At 40.0% G+C, this 18,118-nt stretch overlaps 1 protein-coding gene across 11 annotated transcripts in view; it reads left to right on the forward strand.

Annotated features, from left to right (window-relative positions):
- RNF38 (ring finger protein 38) overlaps window positions 1-18,118 on the forward strand; it is a 54,296-nt gene that overhangs the window by 3,404 nt on the left and 32,774 nt on the right. For 2 of the 11 annotated variants that reach the window (XM_012721563.1, XM_012721566.1), the window contains exon 1: window positions 12,385-12,473. The exons of 4 other annotated variants lie outside the window; for them this stretch is intronic. The gene's annotated coding sequence lies outside the window, so the exon portion shown is untranslated. Of the gene's footprint in view, window positions 1-12,376; window positions 12,474-12,625; window positions 12,979-18,118 lie in introns of those variants that run through there. 5 more of the 11 variants (XM_004677518.1, XM_004677517.1, XM_004677516.1 and 2 more) reach the window with 4 other exon arrangements.

Raw genomic sequence — 18,118 nt, forward strand, 5'->3', positions numbered from 1 at the left:
CAGTGTATTTCAGTCAGTCCACCTGTTCTCTTCCCCACTCTATCTATGGTGAATCCTCTCAACCTCCCACCCTCACCCTGTACCTCTGACCTACATCCCAGCTCTTGTATGCTGGGATTTAACTAAAATAAATCTTTAAATAAATTGCCTCCAATTCAACTAATATGTAATTAAGGATGGAATTGGGGTTCAAGCAGGGAGAAAAGGGCAGTCCATTTATTGTCATTGTTCCCCCTACCTCCACACCCCCTAAAGAGTTTTGAAAGTGGTGACAGTTCTCCCAAATTTGTCTTTACCTGTTTTCTGCTGATGAACACTGGCTTGTAGCTTATTGTTCTGGAAGATGTGATTTCAGCTCTGTAGTTTACTATTAAATACTGTCACTTGAAAAATTATTATCAGCTTAAACTGGGCACAGCAGTTCTTAAACTGGGCACAGCAGTTCCACACAAGTCTCTAGCAGTAATTTTACTGTTATTGATAGTGCCATATATTCCCAATTTCTAGGTAGCAAACATTTATTATATGATTGTCTCATCATCTTTTTAATAGATTACTATTCTTAAAATAGAATTTTCTTTCATGTTTTTCTCTGCACTCTCTGCATTGTCAAAATGAAACTAAATGTCCTGATTACACTGTGTAAAACTTGGTGCCAGAGAGTTACTGCATCTTCCGAGATGCTGGCATTTCTGTGCTCATTTAGGTGATGCAAATCATGCTTATCGCTGGGGTCAATTCAAAGACCTCACATGTTTGGTGGATGATACACTTTTCAACCTGGACTTTAACTGGGTCCCTCAGTCTGAGCACCTATATATAGCCAGTGCTTTTTTAGAATATGGTTTCTTAATTCCAAGAGTGAATCTCATAGAACCAGGCAGATATGTGATCATTTATGACCTAACTTTGGAAGTCACAAAGCATCACTTCCACCCTAGTTACAGTTCTGGCCAAATTCAAGAGGAGGAGGGAACATTAATCCCACATTGGGGAGGAATGTCAACATAATGTTAAAAGAAAGAAGGGTGGGAGGACTTATTATAGCCACCTTGGAAAATACATCCTGCACACTAAAATGACTGCATAATGTTCCATCATAGGATATGTGGTAATTTACTTAATCAGTCTTTAATTGTGGAGCTTTTAGATCATTTAAAAAAAAAAAGTGTATTCATTTAGCAAATGTTTATTAAATGTCTGCTGTGTGGCAGGCACTGTTGAATCATTGGTATACAATGGTGAAAAGACTGACAAGGAAGGTCCTTGCCAGCTTCTAGTCCTTACTTTTTGTGGAAGGGACTGAAAATGAACCATATATATTAACCAGTAAATAATCAGATAAGTGCTTTGCAAGTATTGGGCAGTTGACTACTTAAAGTGTGGGGAAGGTCTGAAGATCTTTAAGGTAACACTTAGGCCAAGATGTGAATGATGAGAAGGAACAAGCCATGTGAAAATCTGGTCTATGGGGAGAAAATTCTGGGAAGAAACAGCTAGTACAAAGACCATGACAAATCTTGCAAACAGAAAGAAAGCTGTGGTATACAAGCAAGGTGGACAAAGACAGAAGTAATGTGAATTTGAGGGAGAGGAGACTCTCCTTCAGTAGACTGAGTGGGCATAGTCCTGATCATGTAGCTCTTGGTAAATCAGAGGGAAACTTAGAATTTATTCTGTCAGAATCTTGGGAAGATTTTACATGAGTTTATTTATATTTCTAAAACATACCCTTTGCCTCTGTGATGAGATTTTTTTTTAAGTTGTGGTAATTTACACCTAACATTTCTTACCATCTTATTGTTAATGTGCAGTTCAATAATGTTAAGTTTATTCATATTTTTTGTGCAACCGATCTCCAGAACTTTCAACTTGCAATATGGTAGCTCAGTACCCATTAAATAGTAACTTCTCAGTCTTCCCGCCTTCCCCAGCCCTTGCAAGGCCAGTGCGGAGAAGCCCGGCATGGAGTGAGCCAGGCCGCCGTGCACAGGGAGACTGGTTGCCCAGACCATTTTCCTTTCTGTGTCTTAAGAATTTGAGTGTTTTATATACATTATATAATATTTGGGGTTTTTTGATGATTGACTTATTTCACATAGCATTAAGATTCACTGGTGTTTCAGCATGTTGGAATGTTTTCCTTTCTCTCTCTCTCTCTCTCTCTATATATATATATGTATATATATATCAGAATTTATTCATCCATTTCTGCATGGACAGTTGTGTTGCTTTCACGATTTGGCTACTGTGAATAATGTTGTTAGAGTGTTTGAGACCTTAGCTTTTGGTTCTTGCATATGTACCCAGAAGTAGAATTACTGGATCATTTCAATTTTTAATGTTCTCAGGTCCCACTATGCTGTTAACCACAGTGACTGTAACATTTTATATTACCCTCAAAAGTGCAGAAATATTTTTATTTTTCCACATCCTTGCTTATACTTGTGTAGTTGTTTTGTTTTTTAAATAACTATCCTAAAAGGTATAAAACAGTATCTTATTGTGGTTTTGATTTTCATTTCGTTATTGATCAGTGATGTTGAGCATCTTTTCATGTATTTGCATATCTTCTTTGGAGAAATGTTTATTCAAGTCCTTTTTTTTTTTAAGATTTATTTATTTGTGCACACAGAACTGGGGTACAGGCCAAAAGCTCAGGGGCGGTGAGAGGCTTCCCCAGAGACAGAGTGGGGAACAGAACAGGCAGATCGACAAAGTATGCTGCTGAGGGGAGCAGCGGGAGGGCCAGGAGAGGTCTGCCATGCCATGTGGTGACCTCCGGGGCAGGCAGGAATCGAACTCATGCGGAAGTGGCTTTAGATTCTCAGTGCTGTGCTTTAACCTGCTGCACCACCAGGGAGGGCCCTATTCAGGTCCTTTTAAGATTTATTTATTTATACATATACAACTGGGGTACACACCGGAGGTATGGGGGGGGGTGAGAGGATTCACCAGAGACAGAGAGGAGAGCAGAACAGGCAGATGGACTGAAATATACTGCTGAGGGGAGCAGCAGGCGGGTCAGGAGAATTTTGCCACGCCATGTGTGTCACCTCCCTGACTGGGGATTGAACTCATGATGCAGTGGCTGGGATAGCTTCAGAGTGCCCTAACCCGTTGCTCATTCTTAAATGAGGATTTATTTTCTGTTGGTTAGTTATAGGAGTTCTTTATGTATTCTGGATATTAACCCTTTATTAGTAACATGCTTTGCAAATCTTTTCTTCCATTTTATAGGTTTCTGTTATACTCTGTTGATTGTATCCTTTGCTGTACACAAGTTTTTTTAAGTAACCCAATTTATTTATTTGTTGTCTGTCTTTGGTGTCATATCTAAGGAATGATTGCCAAATCCACTGTCATGTGGCTTTTCCTTATTCTATCCCCCTAAAAGTTGTGTTTCATTTTGAGGTACTTTTTTTATATCGTGTCAAGTAAGCGTCTGTCTTTATTGTTTTGCATATGGATATCCAATTTTCCAACAATGTTGTTGAGAGGACTTACTTTCCCATTGAGGGGTCTGGCACCCTTGTTGAAATCATTTGTCCATATATGTAAGGGTTTATTTGGGGGCTGTCTATCCCATAGACCTATATGTCTGTTTTATGCCAGTATCACAGTGCTATGCATCAGTTTATATTTCACCTATACAACATGGGAATGCTTGTTTCATTCCTTTTTCACATAATTTACTCACCTATAGTGGCATTTACTTTGTAAGTGATGTCTTAATTGGCTTCCTTTTTTTTTTTTTTTTTGAGTGTGTATTTCTTTGATTACTACTGAGGTTCTGTAGCTTTTATGTTCATTTATCCATTGGTCATTTGAAATTGCTTTGTAAAATGTCACCTTTTGCACATTTTTATCTTCTTTTTGGACATTCCTATTATCACTTTGTATGGGGCCATTTCTCACCTGTGTCATATTGGCAAAAAATCACTCAGCTTTTACTCTTTTTTAAAAGATATATTTTATTTTTATTTTTTATTTTATTATGCATACAGAACTCCCACAGCTTACAATTTAAATATTTTCCCATAGAGAAAATTTGAAGTTATTTTGGAAGCAAGTCTACTGTTGCATTGTTCTCTGAAATGTATTTCATTACTTTTATGTCTATCATCTTTCAGATAGTTACATTGTCTTAAAACTTTGTTAATTATATATTATACTTTCAGAAATACATGGTGACCTTCCCAATGCATTTTAAATATTTAAAATATTTGAGGTGATTAGAAAGATCATGTAATGATAAACATTTTGAGATAATTGTTATTTGGCATTCCTTTATTGACATTTAAGGTGTTATTGCTAAGTTTATTTTGTTTTTGGTTATAATATGCTGTTGTAATAGAAACAAACAGGGGTGTGGGGGTGGGGGATGACGGGTAATGAATAAACTTCCCTTGGAAGAATAAAATTTATTATTTGCTATGTAAAGAATTGTCCTGCTCTAAGGGTTTTTATTTTAGGTTATTTCTGTTTTGTTATGTAAACTGGAATTCTGCTCACATGACACTTCTTTCTTTAACTTAGATAAAGTCTGGAAAGCTCTGTTGATAAAATACATTTATAGAGATAGGCCCTGATTCACCATGTCTGTCACCGTGTCTGTGTAAAACCAGTATGTTTAGACAGGCTCCAAAAAGTGCATCAGCAGTGAAAGGCACCATGAGAACACTGAAAGTTTTAGTGAGCTGGTCACATTTTACCATGCAGGATGTTAGAGTTCTATAGGCAGGGGTGCCACCCAGAGCCACGCTATCAACTGTATAGTCACATGAGGTAAACCAGGTTTCCTTAAAAGTCTGTTCCTCATCATACGTGGTGGGAATTACAAAGACATTTTGTGAATATATTCCTGAATGTATTTCTCATAGTATTATAATGGGGTGGAGTGAAAACATGACCCTCTCCAAAAAAAAAAAAAAAAAAAAAACCATTCAGGTGATTTTTAGGTTCTCTTTAATATGTTCCTACTACATAACTAAAACTATAGTGTTTGTGCAAATGATCAAGTTTCTTACTATATAAACATTTTCAAACAGAAAAGTTTAAGCATCCTTATGCCAGTAACTAGCTCTCATCATGGATATTTTAAAAACGAAAACCCCAAATTAAAACATTTCATGATAAAAAAAGGAATTGACAGTCTGTATACCAGTCTGTAGGCAAAGAAAAACGTTTTAACAAAACAATAGGAAGAATAATCTGAAGGAATATTACTATAAATCACAAGAATGAAAACAGTAGTGACGACTCTGTTTATTATATAAGGAATTAAAATGCATAAAGTAAGAATAGCACAAAGTTGATTTAAAAATTAAAGAAGGTTGATTCTGCTTAGAGGACAACCTCATTTCTTTTTCTTTTTTAAAGTCATGTAGAAGTTTGATATCCACATGAGAGACCCAGCATCACTGAGTAGCTAACCCATGTGGCTTTAGATGCCATCTTAAATAGTTTATTGTGTTGAACCTCAAATATTTTAAGGCCCTCTCTCATTCGCCTGTCCTTTTTCACTGCCTTTCCTAAAGTGAAGGAGCCGATTGTTTGTGCTACTGTTTCTTAATCAGTGTTTCTATCATTTATTTTGTTGAAGCACTAAGCTAATGCCCATTGATTAAAAGGAATTGACAGTCTGTATACCTGCACTAAGGTGAAAAAAAAAAAAGCTTGATTAAATTAAATGAGAAATCTGTGGGCAAAAGATAAATTTTAACATAGACAAAGATGTAAAAACATAGGAAGAATAATCTAAAGGAATATTACTATAAACACCAAGAATGACAGCACTAGAATGCACGTTTCTTAATGCTTTGGACCTGTATCCCTCCTAACTGCATTGACCAGTTTTACTTTCCTCCTCAGCCATTTCTGGGGTGCCCTGGGTAAGAGAAGCATGGCTGCTTTCAGAGTTCCCTGGCCCAAGTTTCATTTTCAGGGCTTCTCTTTCCCTAGTCTTTGGCTATGGCTATACATGGAGTCAACCTATTTTCTCAGGGAGTGCCTGTTAAACATTGCTATCTTTCCTTTTGAGTTGGCTCCCAATTATTTTCATGAACTGTTGGTGCAAAAGCTGGTACAACTTTTTAGGTGGCAGTTTAGCAACATTTCTCAAAAATAAAACATAAGAGGCACATGCCTTTTGAATCAACAATTCCACTATAAGGAATTTAACCATTATGGTTCAAATGCAAGCCAAATTATATGTATGTACAATAATATATCTTTTTATATAATATCAAAACACTGAAAACAATCTAAATGTAATACATGATTTTAAAAATAAAAATTGGTTCATCTCTAACAACAAAATAATAGGCTTTGTTGAAAAGTATAACCCAGATCAACACCTGTTTAATGCTGCCATTAAACAAGTAGCTGTCCAGTCGAATTCCAAAAATTTACAGTATCTGAATATGGTTTGACTGGAGATCAAGCTGCTGGAGCAATTTAGAATGAGAATAGTAGCAACTAGAATTGCACTCAAGATCCACTGTTTTCAGAACAGAGTGGATAAGGAGTCTTTAAGTATCTTTGATTTAAAGTGTTTGTGTAAAATAAGGCCATGCCTTAAAGTCACCTCCTACTGATAATACCTTATTCCACAGATTAAGTATGCTGTTATGCAGTGTATGTTTTACTTGCATTCTTGCCTCTCTGCAATTTTTTTTTTAAAGATTTATTTATTCATATAGAACTGGGGTACAGGCCAGAGATGCAGAGGGTGAGAGGATTCACCAGAGACAGCGGGGAGCAGAACAGGCAGATCATGGAAGTACACTGCTGAGGGGAGCAGCGGGCGGGTCAGGAGAGGTCTGCCGTGCCATGTGGATCTCCTTCGGGACAGGCAGGAGTCGAACTCATGCGGAAGTGGCTTAAGCCTCTTAGTGCTGTGCTTTAACCCACTGCGCCACCAGGGAGGACCCACTGCTCTGCAATTTTAACTTCATGTAGAATTCTATTTTTCTGTTTCTGATGATTTATTTTAAGTACTTATGTTTATTCACTCTTCCCCTCTTGAACTCCTTCCTTGCTGATGACTTTTCACCCTGGGTCTGCTTTAGCCTCTTTCCCACCTTCACTAATCTAAAAACTTTTTTCCCTGTCATTCTCACTGCCATGTTCCAGTCCATGTCATCTCACTTGCACTGTAGAAACAGCAGTCTTACCACTCTCGCACTCCAAGCCTCTGAACTTAAGTTAACATGGGTTTTGATGTGCCTTTGCCGCCTCTTTCTTGTCTTTAGCAGCTACCACCCATGGCTGTGATCACCTTTCTACTCTGATAGGTGGTAATATTTATAGGTGAAAGGACTTGTGTTTATTATTTTGCATTATATCAAGTCTTTGTCATATCTAAAGATAAAATTTAGCTTGAATAGAGCTCAACCTTTCCCCTGTGTAAACTTTCCCTTATTTAGGTCCTCTTATCTGGTTTTGATGAAAGAAGAAAAATGTTTGAGAGAGAACTACCTTTAGGAAATTTTGAAATTATTTTTTTCTCTTTGTTACTCTCTTGTACTATCCACTCTCTTTTGTGTATATGCCACATTTTTCCTTAGGAATTAACGTGCTGTGAAATATTTACATATCATGAATTAAATGGTTTATTGAACAATTCCCTTCCCAGAATTATTGAGACCTAGTTCTTGGTTTGAAGGAATTCATTAATAGGCAGTAGAGTCAAGTTAAATACATAGTTGCAATACAAATGATTAATGTTACTTTAAAAAAAAAAGATTTATTTATTTTTGCATACAAGGACTGAGGTGTAGGCCAGAGACACAGGAGGGTGAAAGGATTCAACAGAGACAGAGTGGGTAGCAGAACAGGCATTGACTGAAATAACATTGCTGAGGGGAGAATGGGTTAGACAATAGAGGTCTGCCATGCCATGTGGGTCAGCTCCCTAACTGGGGATTGAATTCTGTCCTGCTGTGGCTGCTGATCGCTTCATAGTGCTGAGACTAACCCTTGCACCACCAGGAATGGTCTTAATGCCAATATTAGAACACAGAATAGTGGCAACTAACATAGCAGTAGTGGTTGGGAGTGAGGCTAAAATTAGGTAAACTTAACATTGAAAGAGCTGCATTCTTGACATTGTTTTTTGTTGGGGGCAGAGCCCAAAAATATGTAGCCTTTTTAAAAAAGATTTATTTATTTATTCATACAGAGCAGGTATAGGCCAGAGGTGCATGGTGGTGAGAGGATTCACCAGATACGGAGTGGGGAGCAGAAGAGGCTGACTGACGGAGTACACTGCTGAGGGGAGTAGTGGGCAGGTCAGGAGTGGTCTGCCACGCCACGTGGATCACCTCTGGGGCAGGGATCTAACTCACGCTAAAGGGGCTTTAGCTTTTTAGTGCTGTGCTTTAACCCACTGTGCCACCAGGGAGGACCCCAATTTTAGCATTTTTAAAACCCTGATATTTTTCATTCCTGTGCTTGGCTCTTCAGATTCAAAGAAGTGATTTTTCACCTGCAGCTTTCATTACTCCTTTTAGCATTTAAAATAGAAGATGCTGGGCCTCTCTGCTGGTGCAAGGGGTTAAAGTGCAACACTCTGAAGCTTTCCGCAGCAACTACAGCAGAAGGTTGGTTCTGGCCAGGGAGGTGATCCACATGGCTCAAGAGACCTCTCCTGTCTTGCCCACTGCTCCCCTCAGCAGTTTATTTCAGTCAGTTTGCCTGCTACCCACTGTCTCTGGTGAATACCTTCACCCACAGCACCCATTGGCCCCAGTTCTTGAGTACATGAATAAATATATCTTTAAAAAAATAGGAGATGCCCCTATTTCCTGTTTTGTACGTTCTTTACCAGCTGTCTTGCTCTTAAGATGGATAGGGACCTGCCCTATGGGAACATACAGTTTAATAGAGGAAACAGACATTTACTACTGTAAGGTTTTGTGATAGAAGTATATAAAGGGGCAAGAAAGCATATAGCCTCATAATCATTTTTTTTTAAAGGTCCTTTGGATGCCATTATTTAGATATTCTATGATGACTAGAAATGCCAAGTTGAACATAGAACTAAATTTGTACATTTACTGTTTCAAAGTAAACAGTAAGTTATGGTAAAATTTGTTTATGATAAGTTTATGCAGTATGCTTGAAAATGTATTTCTGACAATAGTACCATTGAAATTCACAAGAATAGGAAATGGTTTTCTAGAAAGATAGTGTGAGTTTCAGAATGAGACCTTCACATATGATCTAACTTATGGCTGTTTTTCTTTTGTTAGAATTAAAGATGTCAAATATGGTAAGAAATCCGTAAGTACTAAAGAAATTTAGCTACTAGTCACCAACCAGCAAATTCTACCAAACATTTAAAAATGTTGAACATTATTGTGGCAGACACTCTTTAGAGAATAAAAAAGTAAACACTCCCTGATTCATTTTCTGAGGCTAGCATATAACCTTTGTAATAAGATTTGACAAAGACATTACAAAAATGGAAAACAACACCAAACTTCACTTAATACAGATGGAAAAATCCTAAGCAACATATTAGCAAACCAAATTCAACTATATATAAAAATAATACAGTAATACATGGTTTTATTAGGAATGTAAAATTGGCTTAACATCCCAAAACTAGTCTATGTAATTCATATAGTAACAGAAAAATCATGATTATTTCATAGATGCAAAATATGTTAATAAAATTAAACATCCATTTATGATGAACTTTTAACAATATAGAAATAAAACAGAACTCTTCCTGCAGGTGCTCTGCTATGCCCTAGCCCATATAGCTGTTCAGGCTGATCCTGGTCAAGTCAGTGATTGCACCAGCAGCATTTCAGGTCTCAGTAACCACATGTGACTAATGGCTACCAGCTGGAGTGTAGGTGTAACATTTCTGTCATTGCAGAAAGTCTTACTGGATGCCTCTCCACAAGACTTCCCACCTTTGTGGACTAACACCAAATAAAATTTTATGTGGACTGGGGCTGAAAAATGCTCTGGTGTTATTTTACTCCCTACCACGTCAGAGTCCAAAGTGACTCACTTTAAGGCCTGCTTATTCATGGGTTGTTTATAGTAGGGTACCAGCTTTTCCAGTTAAAAAATAAGAATTTTCATTATAAATCTCAAATGTGGGATTATGAGTTACATTAGACTCTTTAGCTTAAGCCCCTAATGCTCAATTAGCTAAGACCTTATCATTTCAGAAGTCTCTAAGAGTCTGCCTCACAAAGGATTGGCTGAAGCCCAGGAGATTCACATAAGCTTAATTAAGGGTTAGGAACCCTGGAGGACTGTAACCATTTTTAATTTTTAAAAAAAGATTTTATTGGCCCTCCCTTGTGGCGCAGTGGGTTAAAGCACAGCACTGAGAATCTAAAGCCGCTTCCACATGAGTTCGATTCCCACCTACCCCGGAGGTGATGGCGTGGCAGACCTCTCCTGGCCCACCTGCTGCTCCCCTCAGCAGCGTACTTCGTCGATCTGCCTGTTCTGTTCCCCACTCTGTCTCTGGTGAAACCTCTCACTGCCCCTGAGTCTCTGGCCTGTACCCCAGTTCTGTACAGGCCAGAGGTGCAGGAACAGAGAGAGAATTCACCAGAGACAGAGTGGGGAGCAGAACAGGCAGACTGACGAAGTACGCTGCTGAGGGGAGCGGTGGACAGGTCTGGAGAGGTCTTCGGTGCCATCACTTCCCAGGCCAGCGGATCAAACTTATGCGGAAGTGGCTGTGCTTTAACCCCTTGCTGTGCTTTAACCCCTTGTGCTTTAACCCGCTGCTGTGCTTTAACCTGCTGCACCACCAGGGACTGACTTATTTATTTATGCATGCATGCATGCTTGCATGCAAGAACTGGGATACAGGCTACAGGTGCAAGGGGTGAGGTGAGAGGATTCACCAGAGACAGAGTAGGGAGCAGAACAGGCAGATCAATGTAGTACACTGCTGAGGGGAACAGCAGGTGAGACAGGAGAGGTCTGCTGCCCCAGGTGGACCAGCTTCATAGTGCTGCTCTCTGGCCCTCTTCACCACCAAGGAGATATTCAGCACTTAAGGAAGGAGACTCTTATGATTAGACAGCTCCAAAATGCTAATTTCTGTACTTGTCCACCTCTCACTGCATAGCTCATATCCAAGTGTATAAGCAGTTTCAAGGTGGTCTGTATAACTATGTTAAGGAAGCTAATACAGCTCAGGATTCTGGGAAGATTTGTAACATTAGGTGACTCTACAACAGTGAACTGGGAGTTCTGAAGGATTCAAAGATTAGAAATGGATTATCGAGTCATCTGAAAGTGTGCTTAGGCTTTTGATCATGAAATGGGAGGGAGAGTGGAGGACAACTTAGATGCAGTCATCCAAACTGGCTGCTTTGGGAGGTTGGCATAGAGGGCTGGATAATTGAGCCACGTGTTGGGTGTGGAGTTGGAGATGATGTATTGACAGGGTTCTGTTACCTCATTGGAGCATCTCTTTGTCTAGGAATGGTAAAAGCCTGTGATGTTATTGTTGGAACTTTGATTTTGCAGTTGCTAAGCACCTGATGCTGTGTTTTAGGCTATAGGTTTGGACCTTGGGGGTTACAAAATCAAAACAAAGTTTAGTGCTCAGTATGATATGGGAGACATATATATACAACTAGTTACCACATAGTGGTATTCATACATAGATTCAAAGGTTCCTGGAACGTCATTTTAGTCTGATTGCTTAACAGTCCTGGAGGTAACTGAGGTTCAGAGTGGCAAGAAGACGGAATGTCGAGGAACAAAAGCTGGGTTAATTTTTGTTGTTGGTCGGCCTTTAATTGTTACCCATTGTCATTAAGTATCCCCCAAAACCTTTGAAAACAAATTCCTTTCTGCTTAAAAATGCCCACTTTGGTAATGTCCTTGAAGACCCTCTTTTCCTCTCGATATCATTTAATTATCTTAGTGTTTTGTGGAAGCTCTTACTTTTAGTCCTTGAACGTGATTAGGACAGGAACCAAGGCGATTTAGGTAACAATACCAATCTCATTTCCCAGCATCACCAAGTTAATTGCCAGGCTCAATTAAGCCATAGATGTGGAATAGTTGGTTTTGAACCAGCTTGTTCTATTGTGAGAGAATCACCATCCTCTAACAGTAAAAATAGGGATAGGGAGAGATAGGGACTTTTCTATCAAGTGAGTAAATATTGTGAGTTAAGTTGAGATTATTTTCTGAATTTTGCAGGTGGGAGGAACGGACCAGCAGCAACCCTTTAGAGAGAAACTAGTTGGGATGCCGCCTATCGGCAGCGCCTCACGGCAGAGGAGAGGGGCGGAGCCGCGCAGGGGCGCTGTGCGACTGACTCTGTTGCCGGAACTAGTCGGAGTCGCGCGGCGGGACGCTCGCAGCCCCGCCCCCTCCCCACGGAATGGAAACAAAGGGGGCTCAGCACGCGGAGCCTGGTCCTGGGGGAAAGGGGCGGAGCGATTGGAGGTCTCGCGCGCTGGGCTTGCTAGGTTTGTTCCGGTGAGGGGGCGTAACAGGGGTCGATCCTGAACTCAGAAGTGAGAGGGTCTCTTGCTCGCTCTTTTTGCGGCCTAGCGATGAAGGGTGTTGTCTGCGCGCGCAGCGGAAGATAGTGCGCCGGCGCGGCTACTCGTGTTAGCTAGCGGCGGGGCGGGGTGCGGCGGGCGGGCGGGCCCGCTCGTGCCGCGACGCCGCGGTAGCCGGGGCGGTTAGGGTGCTGGGGGAAGTGAGGATGGAGCCTCCGAGGCGTTAGCCGACTCTTGTCAGATCTGGGCGTTCGCTCGACGTTTCCTGGGGCGGCCCGTGTGATGGTGCGGGGAGGAAGGAAGCGCCGTGACAGCGCCTCTCGCGGAGCCTGGGTTCTGGGGGTGAGGAGGCCCAGGGACGGCGGACCTGGCGAGCTGGCCGCTGGCAGGACGAGCGGTCACAATAGGAGGCGGCGGCCCAGCGAGGAGCCGCGGGAGCAGCCCCGCAGGGCGGAGCCTCCCCTCGCAGGTACTGTCCGTTGGCGCCCGCGCGAGGGCGGAACCGGCCGAGTCGCAGGCCGTTGGGAACCTGCCGGGCCGCGCCCAGCTACGCTGCGGAGGTGTGGCTGCCCTGTGCTCCGCGGGGTGCGGCCCGGCTGCCCCGCGCTCTTTGTTCCCGGGGCGGCGGCTGGGAGGTGTGGGCGCAGCCCTCCGGAGCGCCGGCCCGCCGCCTGGCAGATGGCTTCGCGCTCACTCCCTCCCTCTTTGCCGAGGCGCGGGTGAAATGATGTCACTAGGAGAACGCGGAACCCGGTCGGAAGGCTCCTCTCTCGAGTCCTTCTGCCACCGCGGGTTTCTGGACAGGCTGCGTTTCGTTCTCAGGGAATGAAAGTTCTTCTTTTCAGGGCTGAAGGATGAGAGAGGTTGGTTTTGAGCCGGGAGTAGTTCAAGTTATTGCGGGTCAAAAATGAAAGTTTTTGTTTTCATGTGTATGGCGTATGGCTCTTAAGGAACCTCGCTTTTCTTTGTGCTGCAGAAATCTTATGTTAGTAAAAGTTAGGTATACTAGTTTTGGCACAATGATTTTGACAAGTAAAAGAATTTGTATGTAGTCATTGCTAGCACCCTAGGAATTGTTGCACTTAATGTAAGAATTTAAATGGCTGTAACTCAAATACAGTCATCTGCTACCTCGACGGGTGAGCATTTTCTTGGATCTTTGTGGGCCTTCCCTGTGGGTACTGTCTGTTGTTAACACAATTAACAAAAATGCCTTTAACTAGGAAGCAAACTGGGTAACTTAAATTTAGGGAAAAAATCGTTAATAGTTTTTATGAAATCAAAATGTAATAGGGTTCTAGGAACAGTTGGAATCAAAATAAAATCGGGAATATTGTCTAATCAAAGTAATAGGACTTCTAGAAAGGTAATAGTTTAGACCAACTAACTATAGGTGTCAGATCAGATCCAGTTGCATTGAAGCTGGGACATACTTCGAATGAGAAGATGAAATTACTAACTGAATTTCAAGTGGGAGTTGTAGCGCTTGAGTTCTTGCTGGGTTAAAAATTTTTGGCACATTTTACTTTTTGAAAACCTAGTAAGCCTTAAATCTGTTCATTCTGGGTGTTGTTTTAAGTTGGTTTCTGTAAGAATTGTTTCAAAGAGAATTGGGAGCCTTTCCAGGCTGTGGTTGAATATGCTATGCTACAGCTTCAGGTGGATCTTACAGTCCTCATCTGTGAAATAGGAGATTTAAATGGTCTCTGGTTCCTCTACCTCTGATATCTTGTGTTTCTAGGAAATAGTTTGTGTTTTTGTACTTGATGAGGTATGTATACTCATCCTGTTTATAGCCAAACTAAATAGTAATCTCAGCACATAGTGATGATTTTCTCTTTTAGAGCAACCTGATTTTTGACAGAAGGGGATAGATGCAATTGTTAGTGTCATAATGTAGAGTGAAGATCTATTGTCTTTCTGACAAAAGCTCTGGATAAGGCTTTTTACACCACTGCATTCATTTTTGCTCCACCACTCCCTCCCCCCCCCCGTGGGAAATGAGTGAGAAGTCCTTAGATAAAAATCTCTGAAATAATCGGTCAATATGGAAAAATTGTGGATCCTTTCTATTCTATTTCCACTCGGTCCCATCTTTATTCTCTCTGTATGCTCCCAGTTTTGTTAGGCTACCACCATTTCATAATACATTTATCTGGAAAGGTAGTTCTTGGCTGGTCCCATGATTTTTTTTTTTTAAAGACTTATTTATTTATGCGTACAAGAGCTGGGGTACAGCCCAGAGGTGCAGGAGGTGAGGGTATTCACCAGATACAGAGTGGGAAATGGAACAAGCAGATTACTGTGGAGGGGAGCCCAGGGCGAGACAGGAGAGGTCTCCCACACCATATAGGTCACCTCCCTGGCTGGGGATCAAACTCAGTGGCTTGGGATAACTTCACAGTGCTGTGCTTTAACAAACCCTTGAGCCACCAGGGAGGGCCCCCATGATTATTTAAATATCTGGCTTTACTTGCTAGTTTGCTGGTCATTTTTCATGTTATAACTATGTTAAAGATAACCATTTTCACTTTTGTTCTACTTTAGTTAACAACTTACATTATAAATTTATATTTGGACCATATCATTCTAGTGTAGTTATTATTAATATGGCAACTGTTAAAGCCCTTGTTTGACAGTGCCTATCTGGAAAGACCAAACAAATGCTTGAATTCTGTCTAGTAAATTAATGATTAAGAATTTGAGCAAATAGATGAAAGAGCCACATAAGCACTCTCTTTCCTTCCCCTGCCCCCAAACTCTTCATGTTCCTTTTTTAGAAAGATAACCACCACTGCACCTCTGTCTGAGTTAGGGTTCTCTGTTATCCTCATTTAATTCTATTTGAATTACTCCTCATTATTCTGAATCTCTTGAAGGGCATGGGTTTTCCCACATTGTGCTTACAGTATCTAGCACATGCTTGGCATTAGCAGATATTTGAATTAATTATGATTCATTGTAAGAGCTCAGTTACACTTCATTGTATATTTATATATGTATATAAATGAAGATTTGTATTGACTTGGAGTGTTTTAAATCCATGTAATTTTTAGAGATTAATCTTGAAGAGATACTTTAGAGCCATCTGCTAAGAGGTTATCAGCCTGAGTACAGTGTTTTAATGCTCTTCTTGAGGAGAGAATCCTAGTGTAGGGAAATCTGGATTGTGGAAGGGAAGGAAATAAAAACCTATTAAAAATGAGTAGAACTTAATTTTTCCTAGTATCCATGTCCATGTCTTAGTGTATGCACTAGTTAGAGACTACCCTTTCCCCCTCATTCTCATTAATTTTTGGGACTGTTGGATAGGAAAAGAGGGTAAAACCTTGAAGCTATTTTTACTAACTGATTTTACTCTTTCCCCCCAATCAGTCTTAAATGGTTTAAAGACATAATAGATCACAAAGTAAATTGACCATAATTTTACTTAGCAAATACTTGTTAAACACTTAATTTACTTTTAGTTCCCTTTTAAGTTGTTAATTTTTTTTGGTTATAAACCATATTTATGCATATGGCTTTCCCATATTTTGGGGTGTAGTTGAGAATGTATCAGATGAAAGATTACTGATTTAGACTTTAAATTGTTAATGAAATCTTCTTGATCACTTCCCAGGAGTCTTCATAGTTGCCATTAGAAAGCTGTAGGACTGTTTGGATATTTTAATTATTTGGCTTTGACCTCTTCATTTTTTTAGGTAGCCAGACTTGGACTTAGAAGGAGGAAGGGACCTGTAGTCAACGCAAATAAGCACCCCATTCTTTATATTTTTGTTTTATTTTTCCCCATTTTAAATTGTGGTTTGAGTGATTTTTGATCAGATGGTATGTTGCTAGTGAGAGTAATTTTTTTACTGGAGAGTAATATAGCCATTTTGGAGAGAAGGCTATTTGGGTCTTAGAGCAATTTATTTTGTAAATGTATGTTATTTAACACTAGCTGATAGGTTATGCACCTGAAAATCTGCTATCTTATCTTCATGAGAAAAATGTAAATGAAGGAAGAAGCTGTGATCGGAAGCATTTTGGAGGAAGCAAGTTCCAAGACAATATTTGGACCCAAGTCCTGTTTTACCTTTTTTCTGTGTTACTTTTAACACAATAACTGATAATTACTGCACACTTCAAGACAAAGGTTAAATTGTTGGTTATGTGGTGGTTACCAAGATAGGGAAAGGCCACATTTAACAAAAGAGGTACTAAAGTAGTAAGGTATTGGGTTTTTTGTTTTTGTTTTTTTAGATTTATTTATTTATGCACACAGAACTGGGGTACAGACCAGAGGTGCAGGGACAGTGAGAGAGGATTCATTAGGATCAGAGTGGGGACAGAACAGGCAGATCAAATAAGTATACTGCTTTGTGGGGGAGCATTGTGGGAGACAGGAGAGTTCTGCCTTGCCATGTGGATCACCTCCAGGGCTGGGATCAAAATCGCACTGAAGTGACTGTGGGTAGCTTGCAGTGCGCCCTGCAGTGCGCGCACCAGGGAGGGCTGGTATTGGTTCTTAAAAGGTCAAACTTTTTATAACTTTAGTCCTGTGAAACAATGCTTTTCTCAGCCATGTGGAACGGGCTAGTCATATAGTCATATAGTCATGTAAATATTAAAAAAGATTTAAAGTTGCAGATTAAATTCTGTGTCTGGAATGTTTTCCTGATGGCATTTTTAAAATTCTATCATTGTATTCTAAAAAGAACTGAAGTTACCGTATCTTTGTAGTAGTCAACAGTTGGCATAGAATATAGTTATATCAATTTTCAAATACAATATAACCTGTAATTTTAGCTAGGGTAAATTAGGAAGTAGTGGGAAATCATGTCAAATATTTTACAATGAAATATTTAAATAAAAATAGATTTAAGGGGCCTTGTGGAACAGTAGTTACTAAAGCAACTAGATTATAAAGTGCAGTGTTACTTAACTTTTTAAGCTACAAGATAGCTTAGTGGGTTGAGTATGAATCTTAGAGCCAGGTAGACTTGGCTTCAAATTTTGACCCTTGTAATTAATGAGGTGTATGACTCTTCCGTAAATCCTGACTTGTATGTAAAGATCAGAGAGTCTAGTTGAATTCATAGCATGAAGTTAGCTATTACCAGATTGAGGCTTTAAATGTCTTAATTTATATCTTATCAATTAGTACAGCTAAAATTCTGGAGAGGAAACTTTCTTTGACTGTGGTACAGTTTCTACAATCCCCACATGGATTGTATTCATTTTCTGTTGTATGTAACAAATTATAATTAGGTAACTTAGCAAATGTACTGCCTTTGAGTTTCCATGTATCAAGAGTCCTGTTTAGCTGTTAGGTTCAGGGTCTTATCTTAACTGGCTGAAACTATGATATCATCAAAGACTTGATATCCTCTTCAAAGTTTACTGGTCGTGAAATATATTTCTATGGTTATAGAGCTGACAGTCCCCATTTTCTTTAATAGCTATCATCTAGTGACTACCCTGCCACATGGCTCCTTCCTATACTTTTTCACAAAATAACAATTTAGGGTGCTGCCTTTTAAAGACTTGCTGTGAATTATTCTCACTTTATCGAGATAGCATTGGTGGGTATAGTGGTTATAGCATAGCAATTTACCCAAGATAAT

The sequence above is a fragment of the Condylura cristata genome, unplaced genomic scaffold (assembly GCF_000260355.1).
Source record: "Condylura cristata isolate star-nosed mole 26May11 unplaced genomic scaffold, ConCri1.0 scaffold00006, whole genome shotgun sequence".
Classification (NCBI taxonomy): Eukaryota; Metazoa; Chordata; class Mammalia; order Eulipotyphla; family Talpidae; genus Condylura; species Condylura cristata.